Source organism: Pelophylax lessonae (assembly GCF_965119305.1).
Source record: "Pelophylax lessonae genome assembly, chromosome: 7".
Taxonomy (NCBI): Eukaryota; Metazoa; Chordata; class Amphibia; order Anura; family Ranidae; genus Pelophylax; species Pelophylax lessonae.
The window spans coordinates 292479456-292507102 of record NC_138774.1 but is presented as its reverse complement, the minus strand read 5'-3'; the positions used below and the strand labels follow the sequence as shown (position 1 = coordinate 292507102).

The window sequence follows — 27647 nt, the reverse complement described above, 5'->3', positions numbered from 1 at the left end:
AGGGCATTGTGGAGAGAGGATATAATCAAAATATAATAAACAAAAAAGAAAAAGCATTCTTGATCCCTAAGTGCCCTCGCACTCCGGTTATCTATTACTTACCTAAATTGCATAAGAGTCTGACTTCCCCCCCGGGTCGTCCCATTGTCAGTGGCATCGACTCTGTGACGTCCCGGGTGGGGAAGTACATTGACTCTTATTTGCAGCCATTGGTGCAAACCACACCTTCATATATTAAAGATACGAGACACGTCATTAGCCTCCTAATGGGTTTGACTCCCAGTGACCATCTTTGGATGGTCACTGCCGATGTCTCCTCTCTTTATACAATTATTCCACATAATGTGGGGTTAAATGCAGTCAACATGTACCTTAATAGGGATTCTGACTTACCAACAATTCAGATATCCTTTATTATGGAACTACTGGAGTTCGCCACTCACCATAATTACTTTTGGTACAATGGGCAATTTTACCAACAGGTCACTGGGGTGGCCATGGGCGCTAAATATGCCCCGTCACTTGCCAACTTATTTATGGCCCAGTGGGAGGAGCACGTCATCTATTCCCATCGCAGGCCGCAGATACTGCTTTGGGCTAGGTATATAGATGATGTGCTCCTCCTCTGGGATGGCCACCACAGTGACTTAATAGCTTTTTTGGAACACTTAAACTCTAATGATCGGGGTATTCAGTTAAATTATGAATGTAGCCAGTCTTCTGTCAATTTCCTTGACCTCACCATCAGCATCAAGGATGGTCAATTCTCGACATGTACATATTTTAAAACAACCGACAGGAATTCATATATTCCTGTCGATAGCTGTCATTACGCACCATGGCTGAGGGCTATACCCAAAGGCCAATACCTACGTATTAGGCGTAATTGTAGTGAATTTCAGGAGTTTCAATCTCAGGCTCTTGTTCTCACTAAAAGGTTCCTGGACAAGGGATATAGTAAAACGTTTCTTGATGCAACCCTTTTGGAGGTTAGCAGATTGAATAGAACGCAACTATTGAACAATGTGTCCAGAGTAGATAACAAAGACCCCTCATTTGATTTACCTTTTGTTACCCCTTTCTCAACCCAACATATGAGTGTTAAAAATATAGTTGGTCGTCATTGGCATATTCTTGGCAATGACCCAATTTTGGGCAGTACCCTGCCTGACAAACCACGTGTGGTATTCAAAGGGGCTCCCACTTTGAGGGACAAAGTGGCACCTAATATTTTAGAACCACCTGCTCCCAAACCCACCTTTTTAAGTCAGCTAACTGGATTCTACAAATGCAACAGATGCCGAGTCTGTTCTTTCAGTTCCAACAAATGTAGAACAGTTAAAGAATTCAAATCTACCAGTACAGGCAGAGTTCATGCCATTAAGCCATTTATCTCCTGCATGAGCACTGGCATTGTTTATCTACTCCAGTGCCCATGCGGGCTTCAATACATAGGACGTACCAAAAGACCGCTACAAGTAAGACTGAATGAACATATATCAAATATACTCAAAGGTTTTCCTAAGCATTCAGTGTCCAAACATTATGCCCTTGTCCACAATAAAAATCCCAGAAATACCTTATTTCTTGGGATAGATAAATTTGTACCCCACTGGAGAGGTGAACCTCTAGTTAGAGGAATCTCAAAGCTAGAGATGACCTGGATTCACCGGGTCAAAACTTATGTACCGTTTGGACTCAATGTCGATATTGAGGTAAACGCGTTTATAAATAATGCTTAGTCAATCCAATTCCATTAGGGTTCTCTTTTTCCTTTTTTTAACTAATTAGTTTTTCCCCTTCTTATTTATAATATTTTTAATATTTTTTATTGTTACAGTCAGAGAACAGTATCAAATTTATGTAATTAGCATGCAAGTGTTAATATCTGAGGTATCTTAATTGCCCTACACAGTTCTGGTTTATCCAATTGATAGTCATATAGATTAAGTTTTTCAACCAACAGATGTTTGAGTTTTACTGTACTTAAAAATGGACATAAGATGAAATCTCACCAATGTCAATAATTTTTCCCTCCATAATTTTATAATATTGTGAGGGTTAAAAAGAGTGCTTGTCCTATTGTGACTATATTGTGATATTGTGGCTATATTGTGACTATGATGTTTAGCTTGGCAATACTTATTCATAACCTCTAGATGGCGGCATACTCGATCCATTTATGTGGTTATTTATGTATACCATTCGACATTTGATTATGTTAACTAGCATGTGTTTAGTATAATTAATTTGCGGGTTATGTGAAACTTTCAATGCTGTTTTCATACATAGTTTTTTAGGTATCAATCTCTGGATATTGAATGAGTTTCCGTCCCGTTCTTGGTTTCCCCCATCCAAGATGGCGGAGCGGTGCTCGTTCGCTTCCGGTCTCTGTTTACCTCCCCGCATAAATAGATGGCGTCAGTACGCCGTCCGCACCTTTGAAAACGTCATCTGTGACGAAACGTCGTCAGGGCACGGCGTACTGACGTCATCCGATCGCGACCAGAGAGTGCGGGCGAGCGAAGCCGTTCGGCCGGCGGCTGTATACAATTGCTCATTCCATCCTGGTTTCTGTGAGTGTTCTTGCTTTTATTTTTGGAATAAATTTTACTGTTTTACGCTATGGGAGCCTCTCTCTCTCTTTTTGAATGGTGAACATTGGGAACATCTGAGGATCAGATGCTCGAGTCTGTTGCCGGACCCCCAACCAATTAATATCATACAAGCGTGGTTGATCTAAAGATCTGGTAAGAGGTGACCCCTACTGGTTCCTTTTCGGTACTGAATCTTGGTGTCTTATTGGAATCTGATTTTACACATTTTGATTTCGTTCACATGGTAAGAGGCTCATCTAGCTGGTGATGGTTCTACACCTATCTTTCATCATTGTTTTTTTCACTTTGGCACATCCATTATAGTCGTCTGGTAAGAGGCAACTTCAGCTGGAATTATTTATTGGTTTATATACACCTACCCTTATTTATATTTGGTAAGGGGTATTTAACACACACCATTTTCTTTAATATACACTTGCCCACTGATAATAAGAATCTTCTCCCCGGCAGCCGGGCTGTGACCACTTCTGGCTTCACTGCCCGGGTGCGCGCTGCACATGTGCGGGTCACGCTGCGCTTCCTTAGTGGCCGGGCAATCTTCTGACCTGTGACATTTCCCAGAAGATTGCAGAAGGGAGGGGGAGAGGAGAACTTCTAGGCAGCCCGAGCAGAAGTGGGAGCAGATACCTGTCAGATCTAGGCACCCACTCCCCCCCCCCCCCCCCCAAAAGGATACCTGTCAAATCTAGGTACCCCGCCCCCCCAAAAGGATACCTGTCAAATCTATGTACCCCCCCAAAAGGATACCTGTCAAATCTAGGTACCCCCCCAAAAGGATACCTGTCAAATCTAGGTACCCCCCAAAAGGATACCTGTCAAATCTATGTACCCCCCCAAAAGGATACCTGTCAAATCTATGTACCCCCCCAAAAGGATACCTGTCAAATCTAGGTACCCCCCCAAAAGGATACCTGTCAAATCTAGGTACCCCCCAAAAGGATACCTGTCAAATCTAGGTACCCCCCAAAAGGATACCTGTCAAATCTAGGTACCCCCCCCAAAAGGATACCTGTCAAATCTAGGTACCCCCCCCCCCCCCCAAAAGGATACCTGTCAAATCTAGGTACCCCCCCCCCCCAAAAGGATACCTGTCAAATCTAGGTACCCGCTCCCCCCAAAAGGATACCGGTCAGATCTAGTTACCCGCTCCACCCCCCCCCCAAAAGGATACCTGTCAAATCTAGGTACCCACTCCCCCCCAAAAGGATACCTGTCAAATCTAGGTACCCCCCCCAAAAGGATACCTGTCAAATCTAGGTACCCCCCCCCCCCCAAAGGATACCTGTCAAATCTAGGTACCCCCCCCCCCAAAAGGATACCTGTCAAATCTAGGTACCCCGCCCCCCCAAAAGGATACCTGTCAAATCTAGGTACCCCCCCAAAAGGATACCTGTCAAATCTAGGTACCCCCCCCAAAAGGATACCTGTCAAATCTAGGTACCCCCCCCCCCCAAAAGGATACCTGTCAAATCTAGGTACCCCCCCCCCAAAAGGATACCTGTCAAATCTAGGTACCCGCTCCCCCCAAAAGGATACCTGTCAGATCTAGTTACCCGCTCCACCCCCCCCCAAAAGGATACCTGTCAGATCTAGGTACCCGCTCCACCCCCCCCCCAAAAGGATACCTGTCAGATCTAGGTACCCGCTCCACCCCCCCCCCCCCAAAAGGATACCTGTCACCTGTCAAATCTAGGTACCCGTTCACCCCCCCCCCCCCAAAAGGATACCTGTTAAATCTAGGTACCTGCCTCTCCTCCCCCCCCCCCCCCCAAAGGATACCTGTCATATTTAGGTACCTGCTCCCCCCCCCCCAAAAAAAAAATGACATGCCAGATGTGGAATGTCAGGGGGGTCAGGAGCACTTAAAGCGGAAGTTCCACTTTTGGGTGGAACGCAGTTTTAACCACTTCTGGACCGGAAGGATTTGCCCCCTTTCTGACAAGGCCCTATTTTGCGATTCGGCACTGCGTTACTTTAACAGACAATTGCGCAGTCGTGCGACGCTGTACCCAAATAAAATTGATGTCCTTTTTTCCCACAAATAGAGATTTCTTTTATTTGATCACCTGTGCGATTTTTTTTATTTTTTGCGCTATAAAAAAAAAAAAGAGCGACAATTCTGAAAAAAACAATATTTTTCACATTTTGCTATATAACATTCCCAAAAAAAAAAAAATTAAAAATAAAATGTTTTCATCCTTTGAATCCAATTTTCTTTCTGCTACATATTTTTGGTTAAGAAAATCCCAATAAGTGTACTTTGATTGGTTTGCAAAGTTATCTTGTCTACAAACTAGGGGAAAGATTTATGTCCTTTTTATTTATTTATTTTTTACTAGTAATGGCGGCGATCAGCGATTTTTAACGGGATTGTGGCGGACAGATCGGACCCCTAACTGACATTTTTGACACGTTTGGGGGGACCAGTGACATTACTGCAGTAATCGGTGCTAAAAATATGCACTGACACTGTACTAATGACACTGGCAGGGAACCTAGTGGTGATCAAATGGTTAAGTGTGAACCTAGGGGGGTGTTTTTCTAACTGTGGGGGGGGGGCGTGGCTTGTGAAATGATCATGGAGACATGTGATCCTATATAGAAGGATCACAGGAGCTCTGTGATCATTCCAGAGAGAAGAACGGTCAGCTGTGTTTACAACAGCCGACCGTCCTCCTCTCTCAGCGGGGAACGATTGCTGGGTGGCCAGCGGCAATCACAGCTGCCGGCCCCGTGCATCGGAGTCCCCGCTTCAGGGTGGGGGGCGGGAGAGCGCCGGCGCGCAACCGACAACAGCAGACCATTCTTCTCTCTCAGCGGGGAGCGATCGCGGGTGCCAGGCAGCAGGACCGCTCTGGCGAGCCGTCGTACCCATATGTCGGTTAGCGCAGCCGAGCCAGCCTGCCACAATAAATCTGTGAGGGCGGTCGGCAAGCGGTTAAAGGAGAAGTTCGCCTTCGGTAACATGTTACATGTTCTACCCGTAAGATTTGTTGGCTCCTAACTTTTTTAGCTGGCTCCTAGATTCCAAGCAAATTTGTCAAGCCCTGTTTGAGAGGACGCATGTCTCCCCCCCCCCCCCCCCCCGATACAGGAAATCTCCCTTTTATTAAATCCCAACTGCAAAGCCCTCGTTGTGTTCAGCTCGGTTGGGGACGATTGGCTGCTTTTGAGAACCAGATCTGTGTACAAACTAATGTAAATCAATATTGGAACTTTATGTTCTTCTCGCCATACAAAGTCTACGGCCTTCTTCTGATATGCTGTAGATTGTTTTGTGTTGACTATGCTGTTGTGGTGTAGCTGTGTTAGTTACGTATTGAAGCCTCTCCGTGACACACAGAGAAAAGAAAAGTATTTGCCTTGCCTGTGGCGATGGTTCTTCTGCTGTTATTGTTTTGCATGCAGAAGAATATCCGGTTGCTACGTGCGAAATGAGAGCTTTTCTTTCTACTTTGTGGTGCCCCAAAGAACAAAATCAGTCATTGATGGACTCTTTGTAGTTTTTTTTGTCAGGTTTTTTCTACTATTGTTGCTTTTGGTAGATTCCAGGACAGTAGTTACTTAGGGGGCTGGCGGATGGAACCACTGAGCGCAGCAGGGACATGAAAGTCTTGGATTTTGGTGTAAATTCTCTTGAAGGCCCTGTCTTTTCCACACAGGACCAATGGCATGCACTGAAAGGTCACACAAATCACACGTGATGACGGGATCGGTCACTGTAACGGAACCGCGACCCCATAATGTGCTTCTGTCAGAATACGGCTTCCTTCAGTCTTGAACATAGATATCAGATATGCCAGCCGCCCCCATAGAAAACTAGCCGAGAATAGCTTGTATAAGATCTGGAACATTTATTGAACAAACTCACACGGTATATATACCCCACCAGGTCAGGTGCCTGATTACATTATCATATGCAGATGAAATTGTGTACAGAAATATAATTAACATATCTAAGGAACAACCAACACAAACAGTATTCTACTTTCCCGCTAGCAACTAATAGATGGCCGTGATTTAATTGACTTGAGCTAATTAACTAGCAGACTTGCCGTCATCAAGCTCCTGAAGTACAATACACATTATTATAAGTGTAAACACAGCCCCACAGTAGACAATAGGCGAGTTAATCGGCACAATTAACAACGTGTGGAAGACAGGTGGTTGAGCTGATGACATTAGCATCTGCCATGAGTCATCGATGGACTCTTTGTAGTTTTTTTTTTTTTTTGTCAGGTTTTTTCTACTATTGTTGTCTTTGATAGTTTCCAGGACAGTAGTTATTTGGGGGCTGGCGGGTGGAACCACTGAGCGCAGCAGGGACATGAAAGTCTTGGATTTTGGTGGATATTCTCTTGAAGGGGCTGTCTTTTCCACACAGGACCAATGGCACGCACTGAAAGGGCACAAAAATCACATGTGATGTTGGGATCGGTCACTGTAACGGAACCACGACCCCATAATGTGCTTCTGTCAGAATACGGCTTCCTTCAGTCTTGAACATAGATATCAGATATGCCAGCCGCCCCCATAGAAAACTAGCCGAGAATAGCTTGTATAAGATCTGGAACATTTATTGAACAAACTCACACCGTATATATACCCCACCAGGTCAGGTGCCTGATTACATTATCATATGCAGATGAAATTGTGTACAGAAATATAATTAACATATCTAAGGCTGGCCATACACTATACAATTTTCTTGTTCAACTTTCCTTTAGATTTACCAAAACCATATAATATAAGTTCAAACCTGAACACTTTCAATTTGTATGCAATCAGACAAGCCCTTGCACTACATAGTTGAAGGTAAATCTAAAGGAAATTGAATAAGAAAATTGTATGGTGTATGGCCAGCCTAAGGAACAACCAACACAAACAGTATTCTACTTTCCCGCTAGCAGCTAATAGATGGCCGTGATTTAATTGACTTGAGCTAATTAACTAGCAGACTTGCCGTCATCAAGCTCCTGAAGTACAATACACATTATTATAAGTGTAAACACAGCCCCACAGTAGACAATAGGCGAGTTAATCGGCACAATTAACAACGTGTGGAAGACAGGTGGTTGAGCTGATGACATTAGCATCTGCCATGAGTCATCGATGGACTCTTTGTAGTTTTTTTTTTTTGTCAGGTTTTTTCTACTATTGTTGTCTTTGATGGTTTCCAGGACAGTAGTTATTTGGGGGCTGGCGGGTGGAACCACTGAGCGCAGCAGGGACATGAAAGTCTTGGATTTTGGTGGATATTCTCTTGAAGGGGCTGTCTTTTCCACACAGGACCAATGGCATGCACTGAAAGGGCACAAAAATCACATGTGATGTTGGGATCGGTCACTGTAACGGAACCACGACCCCATAATGTGCTTCTGTCAGAATTCCGCTTCGTTCAGTCTTTAGCATCGATATCAGATATTCCAACAGCCCCCATACAAAGATCTGGAACATTTATTGAACAAACTCGCACCGAATATATACCCCACCAGGTCAGGTGCCTGATTACATTATCATATGCAGATGAAATTGTGTACAGAAATATAGTTAACATATCTCAGGAACAACCAACACAAACAGTATTCTATTTTCCCACTAGCAACTAATAGATGACAGTGATTTAATTAACTTGAGCTAATTAACTAGCAGACTTGCCGCCATCAAGCTCCTGAAGTACAATACACATTATTATAAGTGTAAACACATCCCATCAGTAGACAATAGGCGAGTTAATCAGCACAATCAACAACGTGTGGAAGACGGGTGGTTGAGCTGATGACATTAGCATCTGCCATGAACCTGACTGTACGGAGGCAGCTAGCTGAAATAGGCAGCTAGGCCTTTAACATGGATCCTAGGCCTAGAGTCCCAGAGTCTGTGTCTTGGGGAGATGTGGACTTGAATCCAAAGTAACATTACTCCAATGGTGCCCCCAGCATACACCCCACAAAGAGCAGTGTTCCCTCACAAGCTAGGGCCCATAGTCAGTAGGCAAAAGGCTAGCCTGCAGTCCCCTCCAAAAGCCCCTGTCCTGAGTGAGTTTGTCAGTCACCACATGGGAACTCTTCTGTGGTATATAGGCATTAGGCAGAATTGTAACACTGCAAGGCATCACTCCCCACTGCTGACTCAGGATGGTTGAGATCGGCAGGAGAGTGGAAAGGGTACACCGTGTTCACCTTTTTGCTTTTATTGTGTAGCCGACATTTTTTGAACCTTTTTTATTTTGGTCACTTTATCATTCATTTGCCATAATGTTCGAACTGCACATGTCCCTGCTCCAAACCAAAGAGGGTGTTTGGAGGCATGCCTTCTCTACTTTGTAAAAACATTTGGATGGCGGATATATAGTAATGGTTATGGCGTTGCTGTTGACAGGCATTACCCTCCACCTGTTCACACAAGAACCTCCTAAACCTGGGATCTCCGGCTTCTCTTCAGCAGAAGACTGCTAACCAGTCTGCAGGGGGTTGTCTCCAATCAGTTTATCCAGCTGAACCTACTGGTCATTACCTCTTTCTACACCATGGTGTTAGGAGTGCAGAGGCTTGGGATCTGGCTGTAAGAAGCCATATTTAGGCAACTGGAAAATATCATGGTTTAGCAACAGAGTGGGGGTGGGCGGGGGGGAGCTGGGGGGTCTCCAGCTCCTCTCTAGTAGGATTAGCCAGCTTGTCAGTCTCCAAGGGGTTGGCTCCAGTCGGTTTGTCCTACTCAAGCTACTGGTCTTTACCTCTTTCTGCACCATGGTGTGGGCAATGCAGAGGCTTGGGACCTGACTGAAACTGGTTTTATTTAGGCAACTAGAGAGGGGCATGGCATAGCAACAGAGAGTGGTGGTCTCCAGCTCCCCTCTAGCAAGAGTGGCTGGGTTGCCTCCAATCAGATTGTCCTACTCAAGCTACTCGTCTGTACCTCTTTCTGTGCATTTCAAAGGCATTGGATTTGGCTGGAACTCTTCTTAGGACAACTGGAAAGGATCACTGCATAGCAACAGAGAGTGGGGGGCTCTTCAGCTCCTCCAGTGGGAATGGCAAGCCTGCCAGTCCCCAATGGGTTGGCTGGTGTGTACCTCTTTCTGGACCATGGTGTGGGCAGTGCAGAGGCTTGGGATCTGACTGGAACGGGTTTTATTTATCCAACTGGAAAAGATCACGACATAGCAACAGAGAGCAGGGGTGGTCTCCAGCTCCTCTCTAGTAGGAATGGCCAGCTGACCAGTCTCCAATGGGTTGGCTCCAGTCAGTTGCTCTGCTCAAGCTACTGGTCTGTACCGCTTTCTGCACCACGTTGTGGGCAGTGGAGAAGGTAGGTATCTGGCTGGAACTGGTCTTAATTATCCAACTGGAAAGGTTCACGACATAGCAACAGAGAGTAGGGGGGTCTCCAGTTCCTCTGTAGTAAGAATGGCCAGCTCCTCTCTAGTAAGAATGGCCGGCTGACCAGTTTCCAATGGGTTGGCTCCAGTCAGTTGCTCTGCTCAAGCTACTGGTCCTTACCTCTTTCTGCACCATGGTGTTGGCAGTGGAGAAGGTGGGGTTCTGGCTGGAACTGGTCTTAATTATCCAACTGGAAAGGTTCATGACATAGCAATAGAGAGTAGGGAGGTCTCCAGTTCCTCTCTAGTAGGAATGGCCAGCTTGCCAGTCTCCATTGGGTTGGCTGGTATGTACCTCTTTCTGGACCATGGTGTGGGCAGTGCAGAGGCTTGGGATCTGGCTGGAACTGGTTTTATTTATCCAACTTGAAAAGATCACGACATAGCAACAGAGAGCAGGGGGGGTCTCCAGCCCCTCTCTAGTAGGATTGGCCAGCTGACCAGTCTCCAATGGGTTGGCTCCAGTCAGTTGCTCTGCTCAAGCTACTGGTCTGTACCGCTTTCTGCACCATGGTGTGGGCAGTGCAGATGCTTGGGATCCGGCTGGAACTGGTTTTATTTATCCAACTGGAAAAGATCACGGTCTAGCAACAGAGAGCGGAGAGTCTTCAGCTTCTCTCTATTAGGAATGGCCAGCTTACCAGTCTACAATGGGTTGGCTCCAGTCAGTTGCCCTACTCAAGCTACTGGTCCTTACCTCTTTCTGCACCATGGTGTGGGCAGTGGAGAAGGTGGGAATCTGGCTGGAACTGGTCTTAATTATCCAAATGGAAAGGAGCACGGCATTGCAACAGAGAGTAGGAGGGTCTCCAGCTCCTCTCTAGTAAGAATGGCCAGCTCCTCTCTAGTAGGAATTGCCAGCTGACCAGTCTCCAATGGGTTGGCTCCAGTCAGTTGCTCTGCTCAAGCTACTGGTCTGTACCGCTTTCTGCACCATGATGTGGGCAGTGGAGAAGGTAGGGATCTGGCTGAAACTGGTCTTGTTTATCCAACTGGAAAGGTTCACGACATAGCAACAGATAGTGGGGGGGGGGGGGGGTCTCCAGTTCCTCTCTAGTAAGAATGGCCAGCTTGCCAGTCTCCATTGGTTTGGCTCCAGTCAGTTGCCCTGCTCATCTTACTGGTCTGTACCTCTTTCTGCACCATGGTGTGGGCAGTGCAGATGCTTTGGATCTGGCTAGAACTGGTCGTATTTAGGCTACTGGCAGAGACCATGGCATAGCAGCAGAAAGTGATCAATGGTTATTCCTGTACAGCTGTCACAGTAGCCATATAAAAGTTGGGATTATGTGGGTGCTCAAGGTGACAAGGTGCAAAATGTTCCCCAACATCATCCACTCTGAGGAGGACCAGCCAACAGAAACAGAGGGCCAATAGAGAGGATCCATTCCAAACTCTGGACTTCGAGGCATATGAGCAGAAATATGTATAGATAACCTAGTATATATAATAGACCTGTGTGCATTAATACAGTTCATACGGGACCGTATGCGTTGGAGTATAGACTGTGACTACAAATGATCTCATTTGGAATATTTCTCTGTATTTACGTTGCTTTTCTTTTCCTGTTTTATAGTGAAATCTGATGTGGCCAATACGCAGTAATTTCATGGATGAATTACAATTTTTATGACCTAAACAATCTTCCTGGTAAGTCATTTTACTGTATTTGTTTACTACTTTGCACTATATGTGTTTTGTTTTTTTATTCGCGTAAGTCCAATTCTTTTCACATGGACCGTGATGCAGTGTAGACTATATGATGCCGATTGTATTAGCTGTCCTTGACACCTTCCCGCCTGGCCTATAGCGGATTGAAGGCTGCGCAATGGCTTTAACGTTCTGACTGGACGTCATATGAGGTCCTCCAGAACGGACTGCACGTGCACGCCCCAGGGGAGCGCGCAGCGCGGAGAACGGGGTTGCTGTGTTTCCCTCGTACACACTGCATTACTGATCATGGAAAAGAGCCTATGATGTAGGCTCTTTGCCATGTAATCAGCTGTGTCCGATCTCAGTGTAAATAGGAAATGTCAGTTATCGGCCTTCCTCTCCTCATGCCGACTGCATGTGTGGTGAAGATAAGCGGCTTTCTTCAGTGGGGACATCTGCACTGCTAATCAGTGCTGCCTTTCAGTGCCCATCAGTGCAGCCTTCCAGTGCCCATCAGTGCTGCCTGTTAGAGCCCATCAGTGCTGCCTGTTAGAGCCCATCAGTGCTGCCTGTTAGAGCCCATCAGTGCTGCCTGTTAGAGCCCATCAGTGCTGCCTGTTAGAGCCCATCAGTGCTGCCTGTTAGAGCCCATCAGTGCTGCCTGTTAGAGCCCATCAGTGCTGCCTGTTAGAGCCCATCAGCGATGCCTGTTAGTGCCCATCAGTGCACATCAGCGATGCCTGTTAGTGCCCATCAGTGCACATCAGCGATGCCTGTTAGTACCCACCAGTGCACATCAGCGATGCCTGTTAGTACCCACCAGTGCACATCAGCGATGCCTGTTAGTGCACATCAGCGATCAAAAAGGACATCAATTTTATTTGGGTACAGCTTTGCACAACCGCGCAATTGTCCTTTAAAGTAACGCCGTGCCGAATTGCAAAAAATGGCCTGGTCATTAAGGGGGAAAATCCTTCCGGTCCAGAATTGGTTAAATTATTTTGCCTGAAGGTTATCCAGGTCACATTGGCACCAAATACCTCCTGGTAAGGTTAGGGTAGCCTATATCAGTGATGGGGAACCTTGGCATCCCAGATGTTTTGGAACTACATTTCCCATGATGCTCATGCCCTCGGCAGTGTAGTTGGGCATCATGGGAAAGGTAATTCCCAAACATCTGGGGGTGTCGAGGTTCCCCATTACTGCCCTATATGATCATTCAGAGATGTCCTTTTTATTTATTTATTTATTTTACTGTATTTTTTATTTTTTTACTGTTTTTTTATTGTATTTATTATTTACTGTATTTATTTTTATTTAGTCTATTTATTTTTATTTACTGTATTTATTTTTATTTACTCTATTTATTTTTATTCTATTTTTATTTTTATTTACTCTATTTATTTTTTACTGTATTTATTTTTCTCGGTGGTTCGGCATGAAATGTAATGCCAGACAAATAAAGAACTTTTAGTTGTTACATTTTCAGCTTACGTAGTCACACATCGCCTTATTTTTTTTTTCCCTCGCGTTATCAGCTTTACACATTGTCACGTCGCTCGATTCGCACTCCCCCACAATATTCCTGTTAGTGTATAATAATACTCCTCCTGAAAAAGCCTTTCATTGCATTCATCCCGAGGCTTTAATTTGTGAGTAAATGGATGGCTTGATGTGTGAATTTTATTACTTTTCACGTTTTTAGGCACTAGTGAAAAAAATGCTATAAATTAGAAATGCTTTGACAAATAATAGCATGTGTGTTTTTTTTTTTTTTTTTTTTTTATTTAATTTATGAAACTTCCTAGAAAGTGCAGTAAACAGAACGAGACATCAATGAAATGAACATTTGTTGTGATTATCTAATGTCTTTAACAAAGCAGCAATTCTCTTGGGTAGACGTGCATTAAATTTCTGAGGGTACTTGGGTGGTAAGTTGTACTTGGCATCCTGGAGAACTTGGAATGGTTCCAATGTAGACTTCTCTTATCATCCTTTCTTACCGACTCCCCAAGGAATCTCACACTGCTTTTATGATGTTGAGATCAAGGCTTGATGGGAGCCATATCATGTATTGCACAATACTTTGTCACTGTCCATCCCACTGACACCAATGATGGGGCACTATTCCTCCCACTGATACCAATGATGGGGCACTATTCCTCCCACTGATACCAATGATGGGGCACTATTCCTCCCACTGACACCAATGATGGGGCACTATTCCTCCCACTGACACCAATGATGGGGCACTATTCCTCCCACTGACACCAATGATGGGGCACTATTCCCCCCCACTGATACCAATGATGGGGCACTATTCCTCCCACTGATACCAATGATGGGGCACTATTCCTCCCACTGATACCAATGATGGGGCACTATTCCTCCCACTGACACCAATGATGGGGCACTATTCCTCCCACTGATACCAATGATGGGGCACTATTCCTCCCACTGACACCAATGATGGGGCACTATTCCTCCCACTGACACCAATGATGGGGCACTATTCCTCCCACTGACACCAATGATGGGGCACTATTCTCCCCCACTGATACCAATGATGGGGCACTATTCTCCCCCACTGATACCAATGATGGGGCACTATTCCCCCCACTGATACCAATGATGGGGCACTATTCCTCCCACTGACACCAATGATGGGGCACTATTCCTCCCACTGACACCAATGATGGGACACTATTCCTCCCACTGATACCAATGATAGGGCACTATTCCTCCCACTGACACCAATGATGGGGCACTATTCCTCCCACTGATACCAATGATGGGGCACTATTCCTCCCACTGACGCCAATGATGGGGCACTATTCCTCCCACTGATACCAATGATGGGGCACTATTCCTCCCACTGACACCAATGATGGGACACTATTCCTCCCACTGATACCAATGATGGGACACTATTCCTCCCACTGATACCAATGATGGGGCACTATTCCTCCCACTGACACCAATGATGGGGCACTATTCCTCCCACTGACACCAATGATGGGGCACTATTCCTCCCACTAATACCAATGATGGGGCACTATTCCCCCCACTGATACCAATGATGGGGCACTATTCCTCCCACTGACACCAATGATGGGGCACTATTCCTCCCACTGACACCAATGATGGGGCGCTATTCCTCCCACTGACACCAATGATGGGACACTATTCCTCTCATTGACACCAATGATGGGACACTATTCCTCCCACTGACACCAATGATGAGGCAGTGTTTCCGATGGCAGGACATTTTCTTTTACCACTGTCCATAGTCCGACCCCCTCCAAAGCCTGAAGGATAGTATTCTGGTTCTTTGTTTAAAAAGTTTGGAGACCCCCCTGCTCTGGATGATGCTTTTTGTTCTTAGCTTTGTGTTTGGGGTGGTCGTCCTGCTGCAGAATGAATTTAGGACTGAGCAGAAGTCTTCCTAATATTGCACAAGGAACAGGAATCTACCTGTACTTCTCAACAGTGAGGAGACCATCAATTTTGATCATAAGACTTTCATGAATATTGATGGATGTTCCTGGTTCACAGAGGGTTCTGACGATCCTCAGCTGATAGCAGACTTCAACCTTGAAATTTTTTGGTTCTTCTGGAAACAGCAGAAATACCCTTTTGTTGAAGAATTTTTGCTGTGGAGTGGTCAGAAGCTTTGACTGAAAGCTGTGTGATAGCTCAGTCAACACAACCTCATGCCACCATAGAAACACATGTGCAGTTTTGCTCTTCTTTCTCCTACAAAGTACATGCAATATTTTATCCAATGTTGCCAAGTGCTTTCCAAGTCTAGGTATGAGGTCTGGACCTACTGAAACAATGACAACAGCTAGGATGGAGATGGATGTTTCATAACCACAGTTTTATCTCAACCTCAAACTCATTCACCAGACAAGCAGTGGCAGGAAGAATGCAGTGAGTAGGGGGGTGTGTCAGCCTCTGCAGTCCTCTTGCCGTTGCTTGTTTGGGGATAGCTGAGATACACTATATTACCAAAAGTATTGGGACGCCTGCCTTTACACACACATGAACTTTAATGGCATCCCAGTCTTAGTCCGTAGGGTTCAATATTGAGTTGGCCCACCCTTTGCAGCTATAACAGCTTCAACTCTTCTGGGAAGGCTGTCCACAAGGTTTAGGAGTGTGTCTATGGGAGTGTTTGAATGTGAGCTGTCGTTATGGAGTGTCCCTCTCCTTCTTAGCTGTTGTCAGATCAGCTGTAACAGGAGGGAAATGGGTCAGGTCGGACCTCACACCAAACTTGAAAAGCACCCAGCAGCTACATGTATTTTGTCCCATAAGAGAAAGAACAATTATAAAAAAAAAAAAAGATAGATCTTTAACCGCTTGCCGATCTCCCGCCACATATATACTGCGACAAGCTGGCTTGGCTGCGCAAATCCCTGTACCTGTGCAACGATCCCCCATTCACCAGTGGGGAAGCTGATTCACGGGGGCCAGCGGCCGCGATCGCTCCCTGTGGAGAGGGAACGGCAGTCTGCTGTTTTAAACACAGCAGACCGTTGTTGTCGCTGGAATCAGTACAGAGCTCCTGTGTTCCTGCTATTTAGGTTCACAGGTCTCTGTAATGATTCCACAAGCCCATCCCCCTCACAGTTAGAAAACACTCCCTAGGCGTACTTTTTAACCCTTTGAGCACCCCTGGATTAACCCCTTCCCTGCCAGTGTCAGTACAGGGACAGTGCATATTTTTAGCACGGATTACTGTAGTAATGTCATTGGTCCCCGCCCAAAAGTTTCACAAATGTCAGTCAGGGGTCCGATCTGTCCGCCGCAATGTCGCAGTCCCGCTAAAAATCGCAGATCACCGCCATTACTAGTAAAAAATAAGAAAAATGACATAAATCTTTCCAGTAGTGTGTAGATGCAAACCAATCAAAGTACGCTTATTGCGATTTTTTTTTTTTTTTTTTTTTTTTACCAAAAATATGTAGCAGAAAACAAATTGGCCTAAAGAAAAATTTAGATTTTTAAATTTTTTTGGGGGGAATGTTTTATATAGCAGAATATGAAAAATATTTATTTTTTTTGTTTATAGCACAAAAAATAAAAATCGCACAGGTGATCAAATACCCCCAAAAGAAAGCTCTATTTGTGGGAAAAAAGGACATAAATTTTATTTCGGTACAGCGTCGCACGACCGCGCAATGGTCCGTTGAAATAACGCAGTGCCGAATCACAAAAATTGGCCTGGTCATTAAGGGGGTAAATCTTCTAGTCCAGAAGTGGTTAAGGGGGTAAATCTTCTGGTCCAGAAGTGGTTAAGTGGGGTAAATCTTCCGGTCCAGAAGTGGTTAAGGGGGGGTAAATCTTCCATCCAGAAGTGGTTAAGGGGGGGTAAATCTTTCATCCAGAAGTGGTTAAGGGGGGGTAAATCTTTCATCCAAAAGTGGTTAAGGGGGGGTAAATCTTTCATCCAGAAGTGGTTAAGGGGGTAAATCTTCCGGTCCAGAAGTGGTTAAGGGGGGTAAATCTTCCGGTGCAGAAGTGGTTAAGGGGGGGGTAAATCTTCTGGTGCAGAAGTGGTTAAGGGGGGGTAAATCTTCTGGTCCAGAAGTGGTTAAGGGGGGGTAAATCTTCTGGTCCAGAAGTGGTTAAGGGGGGGTAAATCTTTCATCCAGAAGTGGTTAAGGGGGTAAATCTTCCGGTCCAGAAGTGGTTAAGGGGGGGTAAATCTTCTGGTCCAGAAGTAGGTAAATCTTCCAGTCCAGAAGTGGTTAAGGGGGGTAAATCTTCCGGTCCAGAAGTGGTTAAGAGGGGGGGGGGTAAATCTTCTAGTCCAGAAGTGGTTAAGGGGGGTAAATCTTCTAGTCCAGAAGTGGTTAAGGGGGGTAAATCTTCCAGTCCAGAAGTGGTTAAGGGGGTAAATCTTCCGGTCCAGAAGTGGCTAAGATCATTTGATACAATGAAGAAAAAAATAAAAGAAGAACCCAGAAGAAAACAATCCGAGGTTCTGCTTGTAGAACGTTAAATAAAAATAAACTTCTCCGGCTTTTGTTTCCGTATTTGTTTTCTGGCACCTTCCAGACAGAACTGTTTTTAGCTCGGTTTCCAGGACCGATTTTGGAACCCTCAGGGGGGGATCAGTGGCTGCTCCTCGGTTTATAATCTGGATGGTGATGCACTTTATGGGCCGGCACGCTGTTTGGAAAATGCCGGACACTTGAACCGGATTTCCGTTACTTGGAAGCTTTAATTGATACAAGTAAGATAAATATCCTGTCCTGAGTTTTTCTCCCTCCAGTCCGGTTTCTTCTTGCATTACATCCATTTGTTTCATAAAGATTCCGAAAGATCCTCCGGAGAGAGAAGCGCTTCTGAATGTTTGGAGGAATCAGCCCCCCCCCCCATCCTCGGCCTTTCTCATGCCGGAAGAATTTAAGTTGTTTCCTTTTTTTTTACTTTTTAACTTAAATCCGGTTTTAGACGTCATTTGTTAATGCAGCAATAAGAGATTCTATAACGAAGGCATCTAAGTGCACGAGGCTTAATATTTAATACGCTAAAAGCATAGATTTAGTGCGTCGGCCAGCCCGGATTTGCAATATTTAGTAGAGTTTGCTTTTATCAAATAGCGTTCAGTGCAACTTCCCTAACTGGAAATTTGTCAGTGATGTCCCAAGACAAAGGATTTGTTAAATGGAATCGGCGGCATTCGGCGGCCTTCGAATATCTGGTAAACGCCGGGCAGCGTGTGCTTGAATGAAGAATGCCTGGTATGGCATTTTATACAAGAGGAAAAAGTGTGGACTGGATACATAAAACGGAAACGGGAGGATGTTTTTTCATTGCTAAAGCTGGCCATACACTAGCCAAAAAAATCATTCAAACTAATTTTCGATAAACGAAAAATCGGCCGTGAGAGCAGACGATCGTGCCATTATGTAATGACCGAATTTCAGACGCTAAATCGTTCAATGGACATAAATGAATCAGTTTTTCGTTCAGTTTGTCACATATGCCCGGTGCAAACAGTTCGGGCCAGAACCACATTAACCTTTCAATTAATCATTCGTTCGGCAGAATCTTCCCAACTGTTCCTTCGATTTTTCAACTCGGAAAAGTTAAAACCGATTTTTCTATTTGTGCCCGTTAACTGGACGAAAAATGAACGAACGGACCAAATATCAGATTTTCCAACGATTTTTCATTAGTGTATGGCCAGCGTAGGAGATTTATATCCACTTCAGCCACAGAAGGTTTTAACCGCTTAAAAACCGCCCGCCGTAGTTTTACTGCGGCAGGCAGCCCCTTCTGCACCAAACTTGCGCATCTTATGCTAGGGGGCGAGCGTGCGGCGGGGATGCAGCAATTGCCTCCGGCCACCCACAATTGCTCCCCACTGAGAGAGAGAGAACAGGCAGCTGTTGTAAACACAGCCGACCGTTGTTCTCCCTGGAATGATCACAGTGCGCCTGTGATCCTTCTATATAGGAACACGGGTCTCTATGATCAGTTCACAAGTGATGACGAAACACGTCAGTACGTGGCTGCATGGCAACTAGACTTGTTTAGTGACGTCCAAACTGGAAGTGACGTTATGGGGTTTGGAGAAGACGAGCAGGGACACGGAGACTCTCTCTGGAATGATCACAGAGCGCCTGTGATCCTTCTATATAGGATCACAGGTCTCTATGATCAGTTCACAAGTGATGATGAAACGCGTCAGTATGTGGCTGCACGGCAACTAGACTTGTTTAGTGACGTCCAAACTGGAAGTGACGTTACGGGGTTTTGAGAAGACGAGCAGGGACAAGGAGACTGTTTCAGGAACGGATTCTGTCTGGAATGATCACAGTGTACCTGTGATCCCTCTATATAGGAATACAGGTCACTGTAATAATGTCACTGGTCCCCCCAAAAGTGTAAAAAATGTTAGGGGTCCGATCTGTCCGTCGCAATGTCGCAGTCCCCGCTAAAAATTGCAGATCGCCGCCATTACTAGTAATAATAAATAAAAATTACAAATCTTTTCCCTAGTTTGTAGATGCGATCACTTTTGCGCAAACCAATCAAAATCCGCTTATTGCAATTTTTTTTTTTACCAAAAACATGTAGCAGAAAACAAATTGGCCTAAAATGTTAAAAATTTTGATTTCTAATTTTTTTTTTGATTAGGAATGTTATATAGCAGAGTATGAAAAAAAAAAAATATATATATATATATTTTTTTTTGTTTATAGCGCAAAAAATAAAAATCACAGAGGTGATCAAATACCACCGAAAGAAAGCTCTATTTTGTGGGAAAAAAAGGACATCATTTTTATTTAGGTAAAAATGACATAAACCTTCCCCCTAGCTTGTAGACGCGATAACTTTTGCGCAAACCAATCAAAATACGCTTATTGCGATTTATTTATTTATTTATTTTTTTAACCAAGAATATGTAGCAGAATACATATTGGCCTAAAAGGATGGAAAAAAATGGCCTGGTTATTAAGGGGGTAAAGCCTTCCGGTCCAGAAGTGGTTAAAGAGGTTGTAAACCCAAAAAAAAAAAGACAAAGGCATAATGAGGTAGCATGCATCGCATACTAGCTCATTATAAAATACCTTAGAACGAAGCCCCCGCAGCGCTTCCCGCTCAGCAGAGATACGCTTGACATGTTCGGCCTTCGCTGGTTTGCGTCCTCCGGCCATCTGATTGGACAGAGGCGCGATGACCACTCCCGCGCATGCGCGTGGGAGCCGCCGTTCACGTCACAGGGCTCTGTGGTGCAAATGTGATGCAATTTGAGCCATACAAAATATATGGCTCAAATCGCATCGCACAGACATCACATGTGATGTGCACAGGAATGCGGTGTTCAGCATTCACCGGTGTGAGCCCAGGCTATGTTCCATCAATGACACCTCCAAACATAACCCAGGCTTAAAAAAAAAAGCAATGGAATAAAAAACGTCAAATGCCAGGTAGCAGCGTTTTTTTTTGGTGTTTTTTGGCGTTTATCGGCGTTAGAGCGTTTTTACAGCTGAAATACGCCACTCAAAACCCACTAGTTTTCGTTTCTTTTCCAGCCACAAAACGCCCCTGCCAAAAACGGCTGATAACAGCCTGTGTGTGCATGAAGACATAGAACATGCTGGGGAGACATAGGAGAACATGCCGGGGGAGACATAGGAGAACATCCCGGGGGAGACATAGGAGAACATGCCGGGGGAGACATAGGAGGACATGCCGGGGAGACATAGGAGAACATGCTGGGGGAGACCTAGGAGAACATGCTGGGGGAGACCTAGGAGAACATGCTGGGGATACATAGGAGAACATGCTGGGGAGACATAGGAGAACATGCTGGGGGAGACATAGGAGAACATGCTGGGGGAGACATAGGAGAACATGCTGGGGGAGACATAGAACATGCTGGGGGAGACCTAGGAGAACCTGCTGGGAGGACATAGGAGAACATGCTGGGGATACATAGGAGAACATGCTGGGGAGACATAGGAGAACATGCTGGGGAGACATAGGAGAACATGCCGGGGGAGACATAGGAGAACATCCCGGGGGAGACATAGGAGAACATGCCGGGGGAGACATAGGAGGACATGCCGGGGAGACATAGGAGAACATGCTGGGGGAGACCTAGGAGAACATGCTGGGGGAGACCTAGGAGAACATGCTGGGGGAGACCTAGGAGAACATGCTGGGGATACATAGGAGAACATGCTGGGGAGACATAGGAGAACATGCTGGGGGAGACATAGGAGAACATGCTGGGGGAGACATAGAACATGCTGGGGGAGACCTAGGAGAACCTGCTGGGAGGACATAGGAGAACATGCTGGGGGAGACCTAGGAGAACATGCTGGGGAGACATAGGAGAACATGCTGGGGAGACATAGGAGAACATGCTGGGGGAGACATAGGAGAACATGCTGGGGGAGACATAGAACATGCTGGGGGAGACCTAGGAGAACCTGCTGGGAGGACATAGGAGAACATGCTGGGGAGACCTAGGAGAACATGCTGGGGAGACCTAGGAGAACATGCCTGGGGAGACCTAGGAGAACACGCTGGGGAGACCTAGGAGAACACGCTGGGGAGACCTAGGAGAACACGCTGGGGAGACCTAGGAGAACACGCTGGGGAGACCTAGGAGAACACGCTGGGGAGACCTAGGAGAACACGCTGGGGAGACCTAGGAGAACACGCTGGGGAGACCTAGGAGGACGTGCTAGGAGGAGACCTAGGAGGACGTGCTAGGAGGAGACCTAGGAGGACGTGCTAGGAGGAGACCTAGGAGGACGTGCTAGGAGGAGACCTAGGAGGACGTGCTAGGAGGAGACCTAGGAGGACGATCACGGATTGGATCGGATAGCAGCAACTGTCAGAGGAGATGTCACCGCTGTCATCTGCTGCTCCCTAGAGCTGCATGGAGCATCTGATCCGGTCCACCTGAAAAACAGACAGGCGGACCGGATCGGAAAGCCCGTGTGAAAGGACCCTTACTCTGTTTTCATTTGCAGATCAAAGGGCAGCAGGCAATGAATTACTTTGCATACAAAAAAAACAAATCAGGCTAAAGCACACCATAGCGCACACCTGAAAATGGGTGAACTTATGCGCTACTCCGTGTATGATTATTAATGTGACTATAATTCAAAAAGAGCTCTTAAACCCAAATGTGTACAATAATCAACTAAATAAAGCTGCCAACTCCTGTAGTGTCATCACATACATAAACCGTATGATAATATAGTAATGGAGCTGCACTAAATAGCAAAGGAAACTAAATCGTATATATTAGTAAATATACTAAGGTGAAATAAAATAATTCATACAGAATAAGATGTCAAAGTGTCCACAATACAGGAAATTAGTTGTGTCATTTATGCTCCTAGAATGCCTGAAGGTACTCCTTGGATTTTGGGCTTCTGTATGTGGCCAGGCTATGGAATAGTATCACCATATTCAGGAGGAGCAGCAGAATTTTGGGGAGTAGTTGCATCGGGAGCGAGCTGCTGGCGGCGTTCTTTCGCTACCCCGAAGTGCGGGATCCCACATATGTATATACGTGATCCTGTGCACATCGGCCGCCCTGTAGCAGTAAAACTGCTATAGGACGGTCGTGAAGGGGTTAATCACTGACACAAAAAATAACAGGATATATAGCGGTTTAAATCCAAGTGAGGTACCGGCTGAATCTGGTTCTATCTAATTAAAATGATGATTTGTTAACCCCCGTTTTAATGAAGTTCCCTGCTAGAGACAGGTAATGCCGAAAACTGTCATTTCTCCGGCAACAGGTACGGGCGCCCTTCATGAATAAAGCACTCGTGTGCTATTCAGAGGGAAATGACTTCCTCTTTCCCAATAATTGTCCCATTTAAGGGGAAGAAAAGGGTAATTGATGTCAGCAAAGTTCATTTCCATGTTTGAGGCTGTTGAGTGCTTTTTTGACAGATTCTATAACTCCTTTGTCTCTTTAGTTACCTTTATAACGGAGGTTGCATTATCCTTTTATAATTCACACATTTTATAGAGCAGAAAATAGCGTTTCCTTAGTGAAGTGCCGTTCTTATCCAGACAGGTTTTTATTAGTCTGTGGCCGCTCTGAATTCCATCATGGAACAGCTTTACTTGTCACATAAGTCTGCTCATTATTCTCTAAATCACATATGTCAAGCACAAGGCCCTTGGGCCGAATGCAGCCCTCCAGCCCTCGTCATGTGGCCCTCCAGCCCTCGTCATGTGGCCCTCCAGCCCTCGTCATGTGGCCCTCCAGCCCTCGTCATGTGGCCCTCCAGCCCTCGTCATGTGGCCCTCCAGCCCTCGTCATGTGGCCCTCCAGCCCTCGTCATGTGGCCCTCCAGCCCTCGTCATGTGGCCCTCACACCTGGTTTGGAGCTGTATTGTGCTGGAACACTGTGCATAGTGTACCCACAAACACTGCACTCTACACAGCACGCTCCTGAACCCTGCGCTGTGTGCCCAACGCGCTCCTGAACCCTGCGCTGTGTGCCCAACGCGCTCCTGAACCCTGCGCTGTGTGCCCAACGCGCTCCTGGACCCTGCGCTGTGTGCCCAACGCGCTCCTGAACCCTGCGCTGTGTGCCCAACGCGCTCCTGAACCCTGCGCTGTGTGCCCAACGCGCTCCTGAACCCTGCGCTGTGTGCCCAACGCGCTCCTGAACCCTGCGCTGTGTGCCCAACGCGCTCCTGAACCCTGCGCTGTGTGCCCAACGCGCTCCTGAACCCTGCGCTGTGTGCCCAACGCGCTTCTGAACCCTGCGCTCTGTGCCCAACGCGCTCCTGAACCCTGCGCTCTGTGCCCAACGCGCTCCTGAACCCTGCGCTCTGTGCCCAACGCGCTCCTGAACCCTGCGCTCTGTGCCCAACGCGCTCCTGAACGCGCTCCTTTGGGAGGGACCCAGCAAGCCCCACCCACTACAGGCTGCCTGCAGAAAGTACAAAAAGGGGCGTAGACCAGACCAACCACCCTACACAAGAAGAGAGGGCAGAGTTGCTGGAGGGACCCATCAGGCTCCACCCACTTCAGGCTGCCTGCAGAAAAGAACATAAAGGGGCGGAGACCAGACAGCCACCTTGCACAAGAGAGAGCAGACCTGTGGGAGGGGCCCAGCATGCTCCACCCACTACAGGCTTCCTGCAGAAAACTACAGGGGGGGGGGGAAACGAGACAGGTCACTCTGCACAGGAGAGAGTAGAGCTGTCGGAGGAGCCCAGCAGGCTCCACCCACTACAGAAAACTACAGGAGGGGGCGGAGACCAGACCAGTTCCCCCTGCACAAGTAGAGAGAGTAGAGCTGTCGGAGGAGCCCAGCAGGCTCCACCCATTACAAAAAACTATAGGAGGTACGGAGACCAGACCAGTCCCCCTGCACAAGGAGAGAGAGTGGAGCTGTGGGAGGGGCCCAGCAGACTCTGCCTACTACAGGAGGGGGCGGAGACCAGACCAGTCCCCCTGCACAAGGAGAGAGAGCAGCAGTGGGCGGTCTTTATTACAGGAAGTCTCCCACTGGATTACTGCACAGATCTGGAAGAAATACACAAATCACACCGAGGTTCTAGAAGAAGACACACGAGGAATGGATGTAGACAATATTTGCTCATGCTGGACTTCAGCAACTCACATAAGCATGTACTACCTATATCTATATATAAAAGTTGCATATTAATGGCATGAGTGCACCTAGCGCCCCCTACCTGTATCCAGCTGCATGTAAAACCCTCATCCCCGGAGGAGTGGATCCAGACACATGCCGGGAGCGCGGACACTCTCTTGTTTTTCTGACCTACTTCTATCGTTTCCTGCAGAGGTGGATGCTGGTGAGTGAATGTCGGCACCAGGCCAAGAATAAAATGAGTTCAGGGAAATAAATGGGACTTTTTATTTTTAGTTCTTTGGCAGTTCTCTGTAATGTGAAGATTTACCTGTACAGGCTTGTGCTGCAAACTCTGGGAGCTTCCACTGCGCTATAATTAGGGGCGTCTTCCCAATATTTCAACCCTCTGTAATTGGTGCTTTTAACTACTTTCCTACCAGCCCAGTTTTTCGCAACATATGTTGAATCTGCTTTTTATTTTTATTTTTTTTTTGCTAAAAATTACTTTAAACCCTCAAACAATGGCAAAAGCAGGGACCCCGGAGAATAAAATGGTGGTAGTTGCAATTTTTTAATGTTGCAGGATATTGATGAAGCGGTTTATGAAACGCATAGTTCCAGGGAAGAATACACGTAAAGTAATTTTATTTCAAACAAATGCAAAATTATACACAATTTTTTGGTAAAATAGAAAAGATTGGGTTGTTGCTAAATAGATACCAGATATTCCAAGCCTTAAAATTACGGGTGCCCCTAAAATCGCATAAGATCCCTAAATTATTACTTTGCCTTGTGGCGATACCTCGCCTGGGTGCGATTTGCTTACATACTTGTCCTTGCCTTACACTGTGCATTATCTTTGGGGGTGTGAACCAGGGTGGCCTGTTTTTTTTTTTTTTTTTCAATTTTCTTATATATATATATATATATATATATATATATATATATATATATATATATATATATATATATATATATATAATGTATTAATTTTTTTATTATAATATAAAAAAATCTAAAATAAAAAATGAGACAAAAATAATAAAATGATAAAAATAATAATAAAAAAAATCAAAAATAGAAATAATAAAATACACATTATATATATATATATTTATTTAGAATGTGTACTTTATTCTATTTTTGATTTTTTTTTTTAATTATTACTTTTATTATTTTTGTCTCATATTTTTTATTTTAGTTTTTTTTTTATATTCTAATAAAAATAAAAAAATATATATATTTTTAACACTTTATTTTTCTGTTTCTTTTTTTTTCTTAAACGTTACCAACAAAGCTGTGATCGCCCTGGGCAGATGATGAGTCCTCTGTAAGGAGACAATGGGGGCCCATTGGACCCCCAATGTCTCCGCTGCTGACCACTGCAGCTAATCAAGCACAGATTGTACTTGATCAGCTGCTTACCCAATTACTGTAGTGTAAGAAATGACAGCTGTGAACCCTGAAGTGATGTAATCCGCATTGCTTCTAGGTTCATCAGTAGCAAATCGTATGTTCCCTTATAACGCCCCAATACTGCTGTTAGGGTGGAAATATGTGACAGTAAACAGGACAGTTTCTGGGAAGAGTTCTCTCCTGAGGACAGAATGTTCACCAACTGCCACTATAGATCCCTCTGTTCCCGGATATTTCTGTCCTTTCCATTTTTAATTTTTTCACCTCCTATCCTCTCCACCTATTATTTTTTTCCTCCTCCTGTCCACTCCACTTTAATTTTTTTTTTTTTTTACTTCCTTGTCCTCTCCATTTTTTATTTTATTTACTTTTTTGTCCTCTTCATTTTTTTTTTCTTCCTGTCCTCTCCATTTTTTTTTTTTTTTTTTACTTTTTTGTCCTCTCCACCATTATTTTTTCACCTCCTGTCATTTCCATTTTAACTGTTTTCACCTCCTATCTTATCCACCTTTTTTTTTCACCTCCTGTTTTCTCAATTTTTTTATTTTTTTTACTTCCTTATCCTCTCCACTTTTTATTTTTTTTTTTTTCACCTGTCATGACATCACTTTGGGGTTTTTGGACGAAGACCCGATCAGAGCCGAATGCGGCTTTGATCGGGTCTTCGGCGGCCGTGCAGGCTGGTTGCCTGGGTCTACCGGTGGGACGGGAGACCCGGGCGAGCCGCGGAAGGTGGTGGTAGGGGGGCGTCCCCCTCCCGCTCCTTGTAATGACAGCTGAGCGGCTTCTCAGCCGAATCGGTTGTCATTCCAAGACAGCCAACCCTCAGCTATGGAAGCTGGTACCGTGGTGATGCCTCTAGCTGCAGGCATCACTCCGTTACAAGCACTTTCTGAAATATTGGCAATATCTGTAACCTCCGGGGCCGATTTAGATCTATCGGGGAAAGTGCATATCGGCCCTCGATATATCGGCTTTGTAAGTGTGGCTGAATTTGCATCGCATTCGGACTAAAGACGAGCAGGACCCTTTTTCTCGATCGTTTATTGACGGACACAGCTTCTGATCTTCTTAACCATTGGGTTATACTGCCCCTACAGGAGTAGGACACTAGGCAGAAAAAGTCTGGCTATGCATATGGGCAGTCCCAGGAGGTATACTCCCTCTCTCTGCTATAGGCAATTAGGCACTCAGTTTTTTCTGTCCAGTCAGGAGTAAGGACCTAGTTCCATGCTGGAATCTCTGGTCCTGGCAATTTTTTCTTTTTAGATATTGTTGCTGACCATGTCCATCCCTTTATGACTGCAGTGTACCCATCTTCTGGTGGCTCATTCCAGCAGGATAATGCACCATGTCACAAAGCTCCAATCATCTCACCACTGGTTTCTACACCATGACAATGAGGTCACTGTCCTCCAATGGCCTCCACACTCACCATATCAGGTCACTGTACTCCAATGGCCTCCCCAC

At 45.5% G+C, this 27647-nt stretch overlaps 1 protein-coding gene across 3 annotated transcripts in view; it reads left to right on the top strand.

The window, feature by feature from the left end:
• STRBP (spermatid perinuclear RNA binding protein) overlaps nucleotides 1-27647 on the top strand; it is a 250689-nt gene that overhangs the window by 47653 nt on the left and 175389 nt on the right. For all 3 annotated transcript variants that reach the window (XM_082263345.1, XM_082263344.1, XM_082263343.1), the window contains exon 2: nucleotides 11576-11649. The gene's annotated coding sequence lies outside the window, so the exon portion shown is untranslated. The remainder of the gene's footprint in view (nucleotides 1-11575; nucleotides 11650-27647) is intronic.